Source organism: Pseudorca crassidens, chromosome 6 (assembly GCF_039906515.1).
Source record: "Pseudorca crassidens isolate mPseCra1 chromosome 6, mPseCra1.hap1, whole genome shotgun sequence".
Classification (NCBI taxonomy): domain Eukaryota; kingdom Metazoa; phylum Chordata; class Mammalia; order Artiodactyla; family Delphinidae; genus Pseudorca; species Pseudorca crassidens.
The window spans coordinates 64,177,343-64,194,285 of NC_090301.1; the positions used below are offsets into that span (position 1 = coordinate 64,177,343).

Sequence of the window (16,943 nt, forward strand, 5' to 3'; positions counted from 1 at the left end):
CTTATACTAATGAATACAATCACTGAGCCGGTGCTTCCGGGGCCCACACACTCCTTCCACTTTCCAGATCTCTTCCCTAACTCTACGGCATCATCCTTGTGTTCACGATTTGCACCTGCCATTTTACAGCAGAGAAAGGGTAGTGGCGAGGGTGTCGGATTATGTGTGCTGATCAGCGGAATCCCTAGTATATATTAAGACACCATCCTCGAAACAATTCAACAGTTACTAAGCAGATGACTAAGTTGTGACTTATGTTGCCTGTGTGTGCAAATGCAGTACGTATAGAGAGGGGTTTCTGTTTATCTGCGTGCCACCTCAGTCGAGCTATTTGTAATGGCATCACTGTATATGTTGAATTTTAACTTAAGTTTGTACTTCTAATTGTCATTTTAGTTGTTATTTTACTTGTCTTAAAATATGCTTAGATACAGCTTTGACATGAAAAATATTGTGTATGCAGAAGACTGTGTCTGCTGCATACCAGACAATGCAATTAAAGGCACTAGAAATAGCTAAGTCTCAGGAATAGATTATAGGATTTTCAAAGCCAGGAGAAGCTAGTGTGGCTGATTCACACATCATGAAGGACTCTCACTCAGGCACTAACTTATCAAAAGCTTCTGGCTAACTTTCAAGAAGAGCTGTTTAACTTTCATCCATTTACAACACAAGTGAGCAAAAAACAAAACTAAATAGAGCCAAAAAAAAAAAAGTGTATGTGGCTTTTGGGGTCCTGTGATTTGCCTCAAAATTTTAATATCAACCCTAAGACTGGGAAACGTCAAGATGAAGATTCTGTGTTATGAGAAGTGCTATGTCACTGGGAAGCCATGCAGAACTGTTGGTGGCCAGTGTGGCAAACAAACTAATGACCATGAACGATGGAGACCACATTCTTTCATTTCTTTTTCCCATTTGGAATGGGAATGTCTATAAGGGTTATCCTATGCCTGTCCCACCACTGTAATTTGGAAACAGATAACCTTTTTTCTAGTTTAGCAGGTCCATAGGTGAAGAGGAAATTTGCTCTATGATGGAACATACCCAGCCTCACATCTACTTGACTTAGGTGACTTACACAATGAGATTTAGGACTTTTCAGCCAATGTGATTTAGATGAGATTTTAGGCTTACATCGATGCTGTGCTGGGTTGAGACTTGGGAGGATGTTGGGGTAGGATGTATTTGCATGTAGGATGGATGGGAATCTTTGGGGACCAGAGGATGGACTATGGTGAGCTGAAAAAAACCACCACTCCCCCCAAATATGTATTTTCTTTCTAATCCTCAGAACCTGTGAATGTTACCTTATATGACAAAACAGTGATTATTACCTTATACAGCAAACAATATGATTAAATTAAGGATCTTGAGACTAGGTGTCTAACTTGGGTTATGTGACAGGACCTCTAAAAATTTCACAAGTATGCTTATTCGAGAAGGGCAAAGGGAATTTTGAGACACACACACACATACAGCGGAGAAGGCGTTATGAAGACTGAAATGACGTAGCTACAGTCCAAAGAACACCTGCATCCACCACAAGCTAGAAGAGGCAAGGAACGGTTTCTGCCTAGAACCTCTGGAGAAAGTTCAGTCCCGTCAAAAACCGTGATTTTAGACTTCTGGCCTCCAGAACTGTGAGGTAATACATTTCTGGTGTTTTAAATTATCAAGTTTGTGGTAATTTGTTTCAGCAGCCCCAGGAAACCAATGCAGAAGACAGGGACATATAATAGTACAGTATGGCATTATCAGGACTTATGAAGTAAAAAAAAATGAAAATTAAAAAAACACTGTACTATAAATGTTAATTTAAAAGTAGAATGAATGAATGAATGAATGAATAAATAAAGAAAAGAAATGCATGTTGGGGGCTTCCCTAGTGGTGCAGTGTTGAGAATCTGCCTGCTAATGCAGGGGACACAGGTTCGAGCCCTGGTCTGGGTAGATCCCACATGCCGCGGAGCAACTGGGCCCATGCGCCACAACTGCTGAGCCTGTGCTCCGCAACAAGAGAGGCCGTGATAGTGAGAGGCCCGCACACCGCGATGAAGAGTGGCCCCCGCTTGCCACAACTAGAGAAAGCCCTCGCACAGAAACGAAGACCCAACACAGCAAAAATAAATAAATAAATTAAGAAATGCATGTGGAAGACAATATGTCTTGGTTGCTTGGGTAGCTTAAACAACAGAATTTTTTACTCATAGCTCTGGAGACATGAAGTTTGAAATCAGGGTAGAGCATGGTTGGTTTCTGGTGAGAGCTCTCCTTCTGACCTGCAGTTTTCTTACTGTGTCCTCACATGGGAAAGAGGGAAAGAGAGAGCCCGGATTTCTTCCTCTTTTTAAAAAGACACTAATCTCATTAGGAGAGCCCCACCCTCATGACCTCATCTAAACCTAATTACCTCCCAAAGGCCCCACCCCACTGGGGGTGGGGGGTGGTTAGAGCTTCAACACATGAATTTTGGGGAGTGTAAACATTCAGTCTACAATACCATATAACATGGTGTTTCTGAAAACTGACAGTTTAGGTGATATTTGATCACATTTTCATATTTATATAATGGGATATAAACATTTAATCCTTTGTTGATATGAAAGTAGCTCGTCGTAACCTTGAATTGATCATTAGACCCATTCAGAGTGGGGAATACAGTGCTCTCCAGGAAAGAACACAGGCAACTCTCTTACTTCACAGGGATTAAAGGGTATGTTCTAAAGGAAAGAATTTATTGCCCTTGAGGAGAAAATATTTTTTTTCTTTTATTAATGGTGTCAACTCTGGATTTAGTAGATTTTCAAATATTTCCAGATAACCCAAGAATCACTAATGATAAGGGAATAGGGCTTTGATGGGAAGAGAATAAAGGGATGAAAGTATGAAGAAAAGGGAGGCTGAGGAAGAAGGGTAAAGGGAGAGGGAGTCCCAGCTGGGCAAGTGGTGTGACAATGGCCACTGCTAAGGCATGACCAATACTTACAAAGGGGCACTGTTTTAGGGTCCCAGGAACACTTTGGAGCAGGTCTAGAGATCAGGCTACCAGGTCTTTGGGTGGGTACTTGACCACAGGAGTGGAAGCTGTGCCTGGCAGATTCTGAAAGTCCCTGTCCCACCACCATCCAGTGACCTTAGGACATGCCCAGGTACTTTAAAAGTAAAAAGAACCTTTGGGTATTGGGGGGATAGTAAGGACAACCTTTGACTGCTGTACCTCGCAGTTAAAATGAAGTCATCAACTTGGGATAGAGCAGGATGGATGTTCTCTTTCACATTTTTTTTAAAAAGTGGATATATAATACTTTAAAAATAAGAAAAACAGTAGAAAAAGAAAAGAAAAGCCCTATAAAATGAGGTAAAAGAGGAATATATATATCTACCACAGGCCATTTGTTGAATATTTTAAAAGAAGGATGAGGAAAACTCCTCATCAATGGCATCACATTATTGGTAAAAGGCTAGCTGGCTAGTCAAGTCAGTGCTTAGTCCAGAGTCAGTTCTCTGAGCCCCGGGACTTTAAAATTAGAAGAGGTTGAAGATTAAGAGAAACTAGAAAATGAGCTCTAAAAGTGCCAACAAAAGCTGATGGAGATAATCACTGATAGCTCCCAAAGGACAAAGCTTAAATCCATCACTTGTAAAATTTTGCTTCACGCTGGCTTTGGGGCTTTGTGTTGTTAATGATATCTCTTAAGCTCAAAAAAAGTATAGATGCCTGTGCTGGGCAATGAGCTTCTGGCCTAGAGCAAATCACTGTGATTTAATTGCCTGTTACCTGGTATAGAGAAAGGGGTTAGATGTTTATGATGACATAGCTTTATACTTGCACTCAATCAGCTGGTTTGTGAAGAACATACACCTTCTCTACCCTCAGTCAAGGGTGAATGAACATGGGACATAGAAATGATAGAGTGCCTATATCAAAGAGATATTAAAGATCAAATTCTGAATGTTGCTTACATGTAGATAGCAATGAATTTACAGATGCCTGAAATTCTTTTAGACTGCATTCTGCAAGGCACTAGGTATAGAGTCAGATAGATCTAAAGATGAAACCGCCTCTGCCACATACTCATTATGCTAAGTTGGACATGTTATTAACTTCTTGGAGTCTTGGTTCTCTTGACTATAAATTGGAGGATAATGATATCTATCCTATGGGGATGTTGTGAATGTTAATTAGACAAAGTATCTAAAGTATTTAACCCAGTGCACTTCCTAAATCCAGTCACTATTGTTCTTTGATGCTACATCACCAACTGTGAGAGTCGTCAAATTGCAAGTCTACAAGGGAAAAATACTATGGGGCAAGGTGGTTTCTCCTGTCATCATTAAATCATGCTTACTGTTTACTCTTAAGGTGAATAAGGCTCACTTACTGTTTACTCTTAAGGTGAGTAAGGCTGCTGCTGTCTCAGGCAGGGCAATGTGCCTGGACTAGTGAAGGCCAAGCCAGGAGCAGAGGCGGGTGTGCAGATTCATGAGAAGATAAGGCTGCAAAGAAAGAGAGAAGCAGGTAGGGAGTCGAGCTGGCAATATTAACTTGCACTGTAAGGCTTCTGGGTATGAAAAACATAAGCACCATGTCAAGAAATAATCACAACAAGACTCACACAGAAGCTTGATATTCTAGAAATACTTGGAAGTAGGACAGACCTAAGCTCGCAAAGCAGTCTGAAAAATGATGCCCTGAGATGAGCACCATGGATAGCTCCAGGGGAAGCTGTTTCTTCCTCCCTGAAAAGGTGGCAACTCAGGATTGTTCAAACCAATTTTATGGAGAAGCCAACAACTCTCTTCCTTAAAGGACCAAGATCTATTAAGGCATATTTGATCCCTAACACCAGATATCTATTCAATATTTCTAAATATGTCAGTAACAGCATAATATGTGAACAGAACTGTTGAGAATTGGTTCTCTCTTGGAGAGAAGTAGATCTACTGTGACCTTAATTGGTTTGATTCAGGGTTGCTCTTCATTCTTGGAGATCCTGAACAATTCAAGGTTTTATCAGGAAGTTCCCCACCTCCCTTAACACTAACACAATGTTGACATTTAGGGTTGGTGGTAGGTCAACTGGAGAATGTTTCAACTCTGTGAGATCATGAGTGTGGGAGAGGGCTCCCATTCTGGGGCCATATTTATTCCAGTCCATTAGAAAGTCTAGCTACACTATTGCTAAGGGTTCATAAAGGGGTGGATATAAATTCTGCTCTACTGTCTGTGTACCCATGGGAAAGTCATTTGGTCCTTCTTACTGTCATCTGAAAGATAAAGGAATTGAACTATAACATCTCTTTTTTTTTTTTGCGGTACATGGGCCTCTCACTGTTGTGGCCTCTCACATTGCGGAGCACAGGCTCCGGACGCACAGGCTCAGCAGCCATGGCTCACGGGCCCAGCCGCTCCGCGGCATGTGGGATCCTCCCGGACTGGGGCACGAACCCGCGTCCCCTGCATCAGCAGGCAGATTCTCAACCACTGCGCCACAAGGGAAGCCCTGAACTATAACATCTTAAGGGAGATAAGAAGTTCCATTATGATGAAGTAATTTAGTTTAAAATTATTCATTCAGAGACTCCAGAGATGCAAAATATGTCCCTGAGGAAAAAGATAAGAGCTGCAAAAGTATATATATAGAATCAGAATTCAACCAAGCACGTCCAGGACACAAAAAATTAAAGTATCATTGGCAAGGGGATGAAAGAACCATAATGTGTTTGGCTGCAAAGTACTATGGTGTCTTAGAACTGGGACAAGGTCTTCTCAGATCTTCTACACCAGGAATTGGTAGAAATACCAAGGCTTTACGTTAGAGGTTTGAACTATTGTCCTCCAAGTTTCAAGGCTTCTAGATGACAGAATGTTGGGTTTTATAATGTCCAAAGGGCAGTACATCAGAACATAGGAGCAGGCTGTGGGCTCAGATGACCCTGCTGGGACACACAGGCTTTGAATTATAGGAACCCCTCTGACAAAGCAGTGTCTGGCTGATGGGTTTTTATGATTTCTTGGAGAAAGGATTCTCATTGTGATTTCTGAATAATGAAACTGGGGCTCCTCTGTTGTCAGGTTCTCCAACAACTGGATGAAATAAGGCCTTGTATTTTCTGGAGCAGAGGTTCTCAAAGTGTGGTCCTTGGATCTCCATGTGTCTCTGACACCATTTTAGGAGGTCAATAAGATCCGTCCTTTTGCAACTACATATTTCTATGCGGCCTGATTTTCTTCTTAAACTTCAACCAAAATAACAGATCACAATAAATTGACTGCAAGAGCAGATATGAGACTCCAGTTGTTTTCTATGGGGCCAGACAGTATTGAGATTTGCTAAAATATTAAACTGTACCATCTCCTCCCTAATTTGTTTTGAAAAACGTAGTTATTTTCTTTTAAAAAGATGCTATTTATTTTTAACATGTAATGACTTTATTGCTCCTTAAAATTAATTAAACAAGAATGTTATATACATCTTTCAATTTTAATATCTAATATGGTAAATGTTGATAAATATAACCTACATAATAAAAAGCCCTTTGGGAGGCTTCAATAGTTTTTAAGAGGGTAAAGAGATAAAAATGTCTGAAGCCCTGTTTCGGAGGCATCGGAATTCAAGTGTTTCTGAATAGGTAATCAGTCTTTTAATAACAGTAAAAGTGAGCAAAGATTCTTGGTTTCTAAGTTTCTATGAGATGTTAAGTTGTCTGCGAGATATGGGTATTCAGATATTTGGTTTGATGGGGGCTGACCCATCAGGCACATGAGGGTCTCCCTTCAGGGTTTGGACTCTCTCCACCATGGACTGGCTTTGAGCTTGGGAGTGAATCCTGAGAGACAGTATTAGTGGGCCTCACACTATTCACCTATATTTCTGCCTCTAGAATAACCCAGTGATGAAAATGTCTTGCAACCAGGCATGATTGGATTAAATGAAGAAAAACTTAGGATAAATGCAAGGAAAATCTCTCTACTGATGCTAGTGAGAAATATTACATTTTAAAATATTATCTTTAGGTAACTGGTTGAAGTTTTATCACTTAAATGTATCAAATGTAAAATTCTCTCTCAATATTTCACTCGTGTGTAGTTTACGGGAAACAGTAAACAATATTGTTAAGCTTTATCTTTGGAGCAAAAAGATTTATGACTATGGGCAAATCTCAGTATAAACTGACTAACTGAGATGAAGTCCAAACTAAATATATGAAAATAAATTCAGAATGGAAATACTTTCAAATAAAATGTTAACAGATGACATTTTAATGCTTTGGAATATACTTCATATTTCCAGCTAATACACAATGGAATTATATATATATATATTTATATATATATATATATATTACTGGACTTAACTTAATGAAAGCAAAACTCTTGCTTTGCAATTTTGAACAAGTTATTTGGTTTCCCCGTTATCACATCTACTAAATAAAGAGAATGCACCAATAATCATCAGCTCTACATTCATTCATATGTAGGACAAGTAGGTTTCTTAAGTATATTTTGTTCTCTCAGGTAGTAAAACATGTCACCTGCTGTCTTATGATTTTTTTTGTTTACCCTTTAAACTATTTTTACTACAAGGTTCAAAGGCAAGATTCATCACAATCTTAGATCAATCATCACAAAATAGTGAATGGTGACATCAGTTCAGTGACATTTTATAGAAGATCTCAAGAATATCTTTACAGAAAATAACAGTATTTTAGGCAAAAGTAGAATTTTTACCCTTTAAAGAATTTAGATTTTTTCAATAAAAAATATTTGGACTCACTTGATCATTAAGTATTTTTTTCCCACATTTTGCTGGGCTATCTTGGGGGTGGTGGGAGGGGAGTAGAGATAGAGGTGAGGGAAAGGAATAATTCTTGGGCCAATTCAATTTTTATTTATCTGGTTTACTGAAATTTGTGTCATGTGATTTAGGAATTTCAGTTTTCACTACTTCTGGGTTTCATCCAATTTTAAACAACTCTTTCTTAAATTTTTTTGTTCCCAAAGCAGTGGAATAAAAATCTTATCAAAGACCATGCTAATTCAAAGCCATCAGCTTATAGCTTGTCGACCATGCTACTGCATTTTAAGTAACCAATTATTACTTAAAATTCTGGCTTCAGCAGCATTAAGAAAATGTAGGAGTCATGAACTCTGTATGATTACAAAGAACTTGAATTCTCATTAAAGGACACAGAAAGTTAATTAAAAGCTAATTAAAAGGAATGAAAATTTTCGAATATCTGATATTCTCTACTTATTCAGTACATTTGGAAAGTTGAAAACTGATCAATGTCAAGTAAAAGACACTAAAGTCATCCTCTTGGGGTAATTTAAGTCTACTGACTTTGAGAAAAAGGGTCAATTGTTTATATAACATAATCCACTCACATCATATGAAAAGGAGGAAGGAATACTCAGTCTGTAATGTATTGTATAGATTCATTAACTTCAAAGTAGCTGAGCAGGGAATTCTCTAATACAAATGGAATTTATATTTACATTATAGTACATCAGTACTGTAGCCTACATCAAAGCCTATAATTATTATGCAAAGATTCCAAGTAAACAAGTATTAGTACTACAATTAACATTTGAGAAGAGTAATTAGTTAACTCCTTTATCCTTTTTACACAAAACAGATTTCTTTTTTTCAACAAAAGCAACATAGAAAGAATACTACATCCAATGGGAATATCTGTGAAGAAAACAATCAAAATAACAAAAAAGAATTTATCCTTAGTGAAAGAACGGGGACACATAAGCCTACCGCAAAAGAGATAAGTTGAAAATAATGCAAATAATATGACAAATGCTACCCCTGCCTGCTCTCAACCTCTATTTTACTACAGGATTGGATTTCATCTGCCTACAGGACCAGCCCTGCCCAGGTTCAAAGCCGCTGCTGCCTGATGGCCACGCTGTATGTGCAGCCCTGGCAGCTATAAGTCTTGAGATGTGTCAGCCACAGGTGGATCCCTGAGAATGTACTGTGATTTCCTCTTCTGTCCTGAGTAGGATCTTTCCTGTCTTGAAACCTTGGCTTGGGCCCCGACACTCTGCAAAGCTTTCCCCAATTTTCTCCTCCCTTCCTCATTTTGAGGTCTGATCTTGTCCTACCAAGTCCCAGCTGCTTCCTGGATTCTAGTTCCTATAGGCTGCCACTCATCCAGAAAACACACACAGTTATACTTCTCTTAAGATGTACCTGCTGTTTTCTGACAAGGGAAAGAGTCTAATTTATGCTGTTATTTTCTGCTTCTGCCCTTGTCTGTCCACAAAAGGAATTTCTACAACGGAAAATCATCAAAGGCAGTACAGACAGTGAGAGACACAAACTCTCCCTTTTCCGCAACGCTTCAGTTACCCTTTCCTCTGCTTTAACTGTATGTAAACCTGCTAAATCCTTTCCTGCTCTCCTTAGCTCCTCCAAGCAGGAGCTATGATCAGATACCAAAACTTCCTGGTTGCATGAAATAAATTTTCTGTAACTGTGTATTTGCTCTAGCCCATAAACGAGATTGTCTGTAACAGAGTGTGTTGTCAATGATGAATCACACCTGCAGAGCATTTTGTGTCTGAAATGTGAGAAAGAGAAAGAGGGAGAGAAGGGGAAGGAGTGGGAGGGAGAGGAGGGAAGAGAGACAGAGACAGAGAATGCCCAAGAATAATAATAACAGAGTACAAACAGAAAGTTAACCCCACAGCATGCCTCCTGTGATGTCCTCAATACATCCTCCAAGTGAATGGTGCATCCTTCGCTTCTCTCTAGGGTAACTTTTAGAATAACGTACTCTTAGTGCATAAAGGGCAGGAACCTGCCAGTCAGGAAGCCCCATATAATATAGTCAGTCAAAAATTAATCAAACCAAAAGTTCAAGAATGGTAATAAGGAGGGTAAATGGTCAGCAGAGGAATTTTCTCTAGGAGGAAATTTAAATAATGTCACTCCAATGCATCATTTCCAAGACCAAAGTCTGGTTTCAACAGCACTGCATATACTTATTGGGTAAGTGAGCAAGTGAGGGAGGGAGGGAGGGAGTGAATGGGGTGAGAGCCAAGAATTCCCAGGAATTCCAAGTCCCGTCCCTGGAATTCTTGCTTGGTGACTATGCCACTGTGTATAACAGGCTTCTTTTTGTTGAACTCCCCAACTGGGATTCACTTCATGGATGCCTTGCAAGTTGAATGACCCCAGTGTTTTAATGCAAGAGGTGTCTGAGAGCGATTGAGTTTAGTATCATTTATAGTCATCAGAATAGAAATTGAGAATAATTCCCAGGGTCCAGATGTTGGGCATGATGTAGGCGAAACATTCAGACAATTGAATGTTTAACTTCCATCCAGATGTTTTAGCTGTTATTTCCATAATATACCCTCTACCAGCAAAAAACAAAGAGTGAGTAAATTAATAAGTAGCCAATATAAAACCACAAAAATAAACAAACAAAAAGTGATTTTACCATAAAAAGCCAATTACTAAATAGCAAATGTTGAGATAAAACAAGCATTATTTTTATCAAAATGGTCTATCCTGCTGTATCTCCAGAGTTGCACTACCAAGAAAACCCATTAAAAAAATCACATTTTAATCATAACCTCAGATGGAGAAGGGAAATAGGTGCTAGAAGTTTAGGCACGGAGTAACATTGTTGGTTTTCATGCATGAGTTTCAGTAATGCAGTTGTATGGATGGCACAATTCATTGGGCAAAGCAAGAGCAGAAGTACAGCTCACTTTGGTCAAGAACTGTGGCTACTTCTTTCCATTCACTAAGGAAACTTAGTGAAGTCTGGAAACCAAGCCAGACTTCTTACACTTTCTTACCACCTTTATCACTCACTGTTCTGATAAGAATCAGGCCTCTCAAACAGAGCGGATTTGTACATTGTTCCTCTGTAGGTAAGCGTTAAGGACTAGGATTCTGCTATAATACATGGCAATCACAGAAATGAATCCTATTTTCTTTAGATTTGATAAGTTTATGTTAAATTATGTGATATGAACTTTGGTACAAAAACATACTTGTAATCATGTAGAGTTTATTATTACTGCTATAGCACAACAAGAACAAATTCACTGAATCTGTCTGTACATCAAACATTATATTATTTGATAAAATAATAACTAAAGTAGCAAAACATGTCATTTAAAAAATATCTCAAAACCATGCAAATAGGGATTATCATACTAAGTGAAGTAAGTCAGAAAGAGAAAGACAAATACCATATGATATCACTTATATGTGGAATCTAAAATATGACACAAATAAACCCATCAATGAAACAGAAACAGACTCATGGACGTAGAGAACAGACTTGTGGTTGCCAAGGGGGAGGGGGTTAGGGGAGGGATGGAGTGGGAGGTTGGGTTAGCAGATGCAAACTATTATATATAGAATAGATAAACAACAAGGTCCTTCTGTATAGCACAGGGAACTATATTCAATATCCTATGATAAACCATAATGGAAAAGAATATAAAAAAAGAATGTGTGTGTATATATATATATATATATATATACACATATATGTATAGCTGAATCACTTTACTGTACAGCAGAAATTAACACAACATTGTAAATCAACTACACTTCAATAAAAAAATGAAGAAAAATCTCAAAACCAACACACACACACACTGGACAAAAAACACAGAAAATGAGTAAAATCAAGTTAAATGAAAGTCTTGGAGCCTGGGATAATTTCAGACTTCCTCTGAGTAGGGATGCTTTGGTAGCATCAATATAAAATCTATAAAAAATATATACATGTGAAAACATGCTTGAAAGACATATAGCACAGATACTAGGTTTGTTAGGATGGTGAAATCACCTGTTTTCCAATGTACTTTCCAAACACTCTATACTATTTTTATGTCATTTTACAGTAACAATAATTAATTATAAAATGAATTGGAATTCATTTTTAAATTCCCAGTTCAAATAGCCCTCTTCCAAGAAAACTTTCATAATACCTTACTTATATCTTATTTTTTGAATTTATATATGTTCTAGCGTTACAGTTACCAGTTTGCTTGTAACAAGTTAAATAAGCTGTGCATTAATTTGGTTCCAGATTTTAGGAATGAGCATAAGAATTTGTAAATAGATTCTGGGTGTCATTAATAGTAAGTATTACAACTAAAATTTGGGGATGCATATACTTGTTTTTCTATTCTGTTCAGAAGGGACAACAATCGCCATGTGTACACCTGCAAAAATCATGGGGCTTCCTTCTCCAATCGCTAACTTTTATCTAATATTTCCATATGGACATCCTTTATTCTAAATGGTCACTAATTTCACCCTTTGATGTGGTATTTTTTCTATTGATAGCAGATAAATTATTCATTTGTTATTTAAACAAATTTAACTTTGAGCCTAGTATTTTCCTAAATCTTTGCTACTAGAGATGGGGTCACTCCCAACAGGACATAATACTTTTTTCTAGAGTTTGAAATGGGGACAACCCCACCCCTCAAAGAAACACATGTGCAAAAGAAACTACAACAAGGACCTGGAAGAAGAATAAAAGGGAAAGGGCCTTGATTCAAGTCCAAGTTTTCCCAAGTAAGCACAGAGTAATCTAATTTGTTAGAGATGAGTTTTACATAGCTAGTGAGTTTGTATTCAGCCACATTCGGAGTAAAAGTTGTACACAATGACCAAGTGGTTCAACATGTTAAAATCAGTTAATATAATTCATACCAACAGCCTAAAAAGAAAATCACATCAGGTCAATAGATACAGAAAAACATTTGATAAAATCCAGCTCCCCATTCATGATAAAAACTCTTGGGAAACTAGGAATAGAGGGGAACTTCTTCAACTTGATAAACAATATCCACAAAAAAATCTACAGCTCACATCACATTTAACAGTGAGAAACTTGAAGGTTTCTCACTAAGATCACGTGCAAGACAAGGATGTGCCCTTTCACCTCTCCTTTTCAACACTGTACTGGAAGTTCTAGCTAATGCAATAAGACAAGTAAAAGAAATAAAAGGTATATATACTTGAACAGAAGAAATAAAACTGTCTCTGTTGTCAGATGACATGATCATCTGTACAGAAAAATCTGAAGGAATTGACAAAAAAATCTAGAACTAATAAGTGATTATAGCAAGCTGTAGGCTATGAGGTAATTATATAAGTCAATTCCCTTACTATATACCAACAATGAACAAGTGGAATTTGAAATTAAAAACACAATACTATTTACATTAGCAGTACAAAAATGAAATACTTAGGTATAAATTTAACAAAATATATACAAGATCTATACGAGGAAAACTATAATTGATGAACAAAATCAAAGAACTAATGGAGAGATAATACATGTTCATGGACAGGAAGATTAATATCATCAAAATATCAGTTCTTCCCAACTTGATCTATAGATTCAATGCAATCCCAATCAAAATCCCAGCAAATTATTCTGTGGGTATGGACAAACTAATTCTAAAGTTTATGTGAGAGCCAGAAGACCTAGAATAGCTAACACAATATCTAAGGGAAGAACTAAGTCAGAGGGTTGACATTACCTGATTTCAAGACTTACTGTAAAGCTGCAATCATCAAGACAGTGTGGTGTTAGCAAAAGAATAGACAAATAGATACATGGAACAGAACGGAGAGCCCAGAAATAGACCCATATACACAGTCAGCTGATCTTTGATAAAGGAGCAAAGGTAAAACAATGGTGCTAAGATAGTTCCGTCAACAAAAGCTGATCGAAGAACTGGACATCCACATGCAAAAATACAAATCTAGACACAGACCTTATACCCTTCACAAATATTAGCTCAAAATAGATCACAGACCTAAATGTAATATGCAAAATTATAAAACTCTTAGAAGGTAACATAGGAGAAAATCTAAATGACCTTGGGTCTACTGATGACTTTTTAGATACAACACCAGAGGTACGATCCATGAAAGAAACAATTGATAAGCTGGGCTTCATAAAAACTAGAAACTTCTGCTCTGCAAATGACACTGTCAGGAGACTGAGAAGACAAGCCACAGACTGTGAGAAAATATTTGCAAAAGACATCAGATGAAATACACAAAGAAGTATTAAAACTCTATAATAAGAATAAACATCCTGACTTAAAAAAAAATGGGCCAAAGACCTTAACAGACACTCACCAGAGAAGAAATACAGATGGAAAATAAGCATATGAAAAGATGCTCCACATCATATGTCATCAGGGGAATGCAAATTAAAACAACAGTCAGATATCACTAACACCTATTAGAATGGCCAAAATCCAGAACACTGACAACATCTAATACTGGTGAAGATGTGGAGCAACTGTAACTCTCATTAACTGCTGATGGAAATGCAAAATGGTACAGCCACTTTGGAAGACAACCTGGCAATTTCCAAACAAACTCTTACCTTATGGTCCAGCAATCGCACTTCTTGGTATTTACGGAAAGGAGCTGTGTGCATGCAAAAACCTGCACAAAGATGTTTACAGCAGCTTTATTCATAGTTGTCCAAACTGGGGAGCAACCAGGATGTCCTTCAGTTAGGTGAATGGATCAATAAACTACGGTACATCCAGACAATAGAAAGCTATTCAGCACTAAAAAAAAATTAGCTATCAAGCAATGAAAAGACATAAAGGAACATTTAATGCACATTACTAAGACAAAGAAGCCAATCTGAAAAGGCTACCTGCTGTAAGATTCCAACTATATGACATTCTGGAAAAGGCAAAACTATGGAGACAATAAAAAGGTCGTTGGTTGGGCTTCTCTGGTGGTGCAGTGGATAAGAATCCACCTGCCAATGCAGGGGACACGGGTTCGAGCCCTGGTCCGGGAAGATCCCACATGCCGCGGAGCAACTAAGCCCATGCGCCACAACTACTGAGTCTGCACTCTAGAGCCCGTGAGCCACCACTACTGAAGCCCACATGCCACAACTACTGAGCCCATGCGCCTAGAGCCCGTGCTCCGCAACAAGAGAAGCCACCGCAATGAGAAGCCGCGCACTGCAACGAAGAGCAGCCCCCGCTCAATGCAACTAGAGAAAGCCCGCACGCGGCAACGAAGACCCAATGCAGCCAAAAATAAATAAATAAAATAAATTTATTAAAAAAAAAAAAAAGATCAGTGGTTACCAGAAGTGGGGTTAGTGATAGGGATGAACAGGCAGAGCACAGAGGATTTTTAGTGTAGTGAAACTACTCTGTATGATACTGTCATGGTGGATACATGGCATTACACACTTGTTTAAACCCAAAGAAGGTACAACAACAAGAGTGAACCATAATGTAAACTATGGATTTTGATTATGATGTATCAATCTAGGTTCATCAATTATAACAAATGTATCACTCTGATGGGGGATGTCTGATGGGGCTATGCATGTATGGGGGTGGGGAATATGTGGGAAATCTCTGTACCCTCCTCTCAATTTTGCTGTTCACCTAAAACTGCTCTTAAAAATAAAGTCAATGTTTTTACAAAAAAGCAGAAAGAAAACTCACAAAACTTAAGACTAAGGAAGTATTATTCAAGCACCAGTCAAACGGAAGTTTAGGCTTCTAAGAGAAAGTGCTTCCAAGGCTGTTGGCTGGCTGTAGTCTATGATAGGGCTGGTTATTGTGAAATTCTGAGTGTGAGGTGCTATTTGTAGGCAGGTGGGCTCACTGTATTCCGCATTATTTTTATTCTCATTTCTTCATCTCACTTCTTAATCACGTGTTAGTTTGTACTTTGGAAACCATCTGGTAGATATTATTTTATTCTGCAGCATATTTGGAGGCTTAAAATACAAATAATAGATCAAATCAAGGAGGTGAATCCAGGTTTGGGATTCTAACTTCCTTGATCTCTTTCTGTTTTCCCACTGACCGATGATTAAAAGTTTGGATTAAAAGATGGAAATTGACACAACTAAAAGCCATAAATATTTAGAAAGGAATGCTTCTGAAAGGCTTAAAAGAAGTAAGAGATGAAAGCCCAAAACATAAAATAAGCACTGGTTAAAAGTTCTGTATGGACGTGCTAATAAGCTTTCCGTTACATTTCCAAGGAAATGTTGAATGTTTTTTAAAATTATTTTTATTAACAAGGTTTAGGCTACTTATCTAGAACTGGTGGTGATGAAATTTCTTACCACTTGGAAACTGTCAGTAGGTTTAGGCTTAGGAAGAAAAACTAAGTAATTTTTTTGGCCCTTAAATCAAAATACCATTTAGTACTCCAAGTCTCTTTCTCACACATTCTTGTCAGTCTGCAAACCCCTTCAGTTACTAAGAGGACTTTCCTGTATCACCTTTTCTACTTATACTGCCATTCATTCATTCACTCATTCATTCTCTCATTACAGACATTCACTGAACATCTGCTATTGTCAGACACTGAAGTAGGTGCTGGGATTACAATGATAATCGAAACAGAAAGAAAACATCAAGATATCAAATGCTACAATGAAAATAAAACAGAGGGATGTGACAGAGTGTGACTAGGGTCTTGTTTGGACTGGATAGTTGGGGAAGGCATCTTTGAGGAGATGACATGTAAGTGGAGATGTGATTGACAAGTATTTAGTTATGGGAGACTTGGGTGGAACAGCATCCCAAAGAGAAGCAACACAGTGCTAGGGCTATAAGGTGGGAATAAACAGGGGATGTTCAAGGAAGAGAACATCTAGCAAGCCTGGCTAGAGTGTAGAACCAAGTGGAAGATGGGTAAGAGATGAGTCTGATGATGGAGACAGGGGCCACATCACATAGGGTGTCGTAGGCAGTGTGAGGCATTTGGATATTATTCTAAAGGCTGTGGGAAACCACAGAGGGTTTCATTCAGCAGGACTACTACACTCTGATCTGCACTTAGAAGACTGTTGGCACTGTGGAGATGAAATGCAAGTAAGGAGAGAAGCTGGAGGGCTATTGCCTCAGTGCAGGTGAGGAAGATGAT

The 16,943-nt window shown here is 38.2% G+C and overlaps 1 protein-coding gene across 6 annotated transcripts in view; it reads right to left on the bottom strand.

The window, feature by feature from the left end:
* B3GALT1 (beta-1,3-galactosyltransferase 1) overlaps positions 1-16,943 on the bottom strand; it is a 602,186-nt gene that overhangs the window by 146,457 nt on the left and 438,786 nt on the right. For 4 of the 6 annotated variants that reach the window (XM_067741660.1, XM_067741661.1, XM_067741664.1 and 1 more), the window contains exon 3: positions 4,386-4,500. The exons of the other annotated variants lie outside the window; for them this stretch is intronic. The gene's annotated coding sequence lies outside the window, so the exon portion shown is untranslated. The remainder of the gene's footprint in view (positions 1-4,385; positions 4,501-16,943) is intronic. 6 annotated transcript variants of the gene reach the window in all.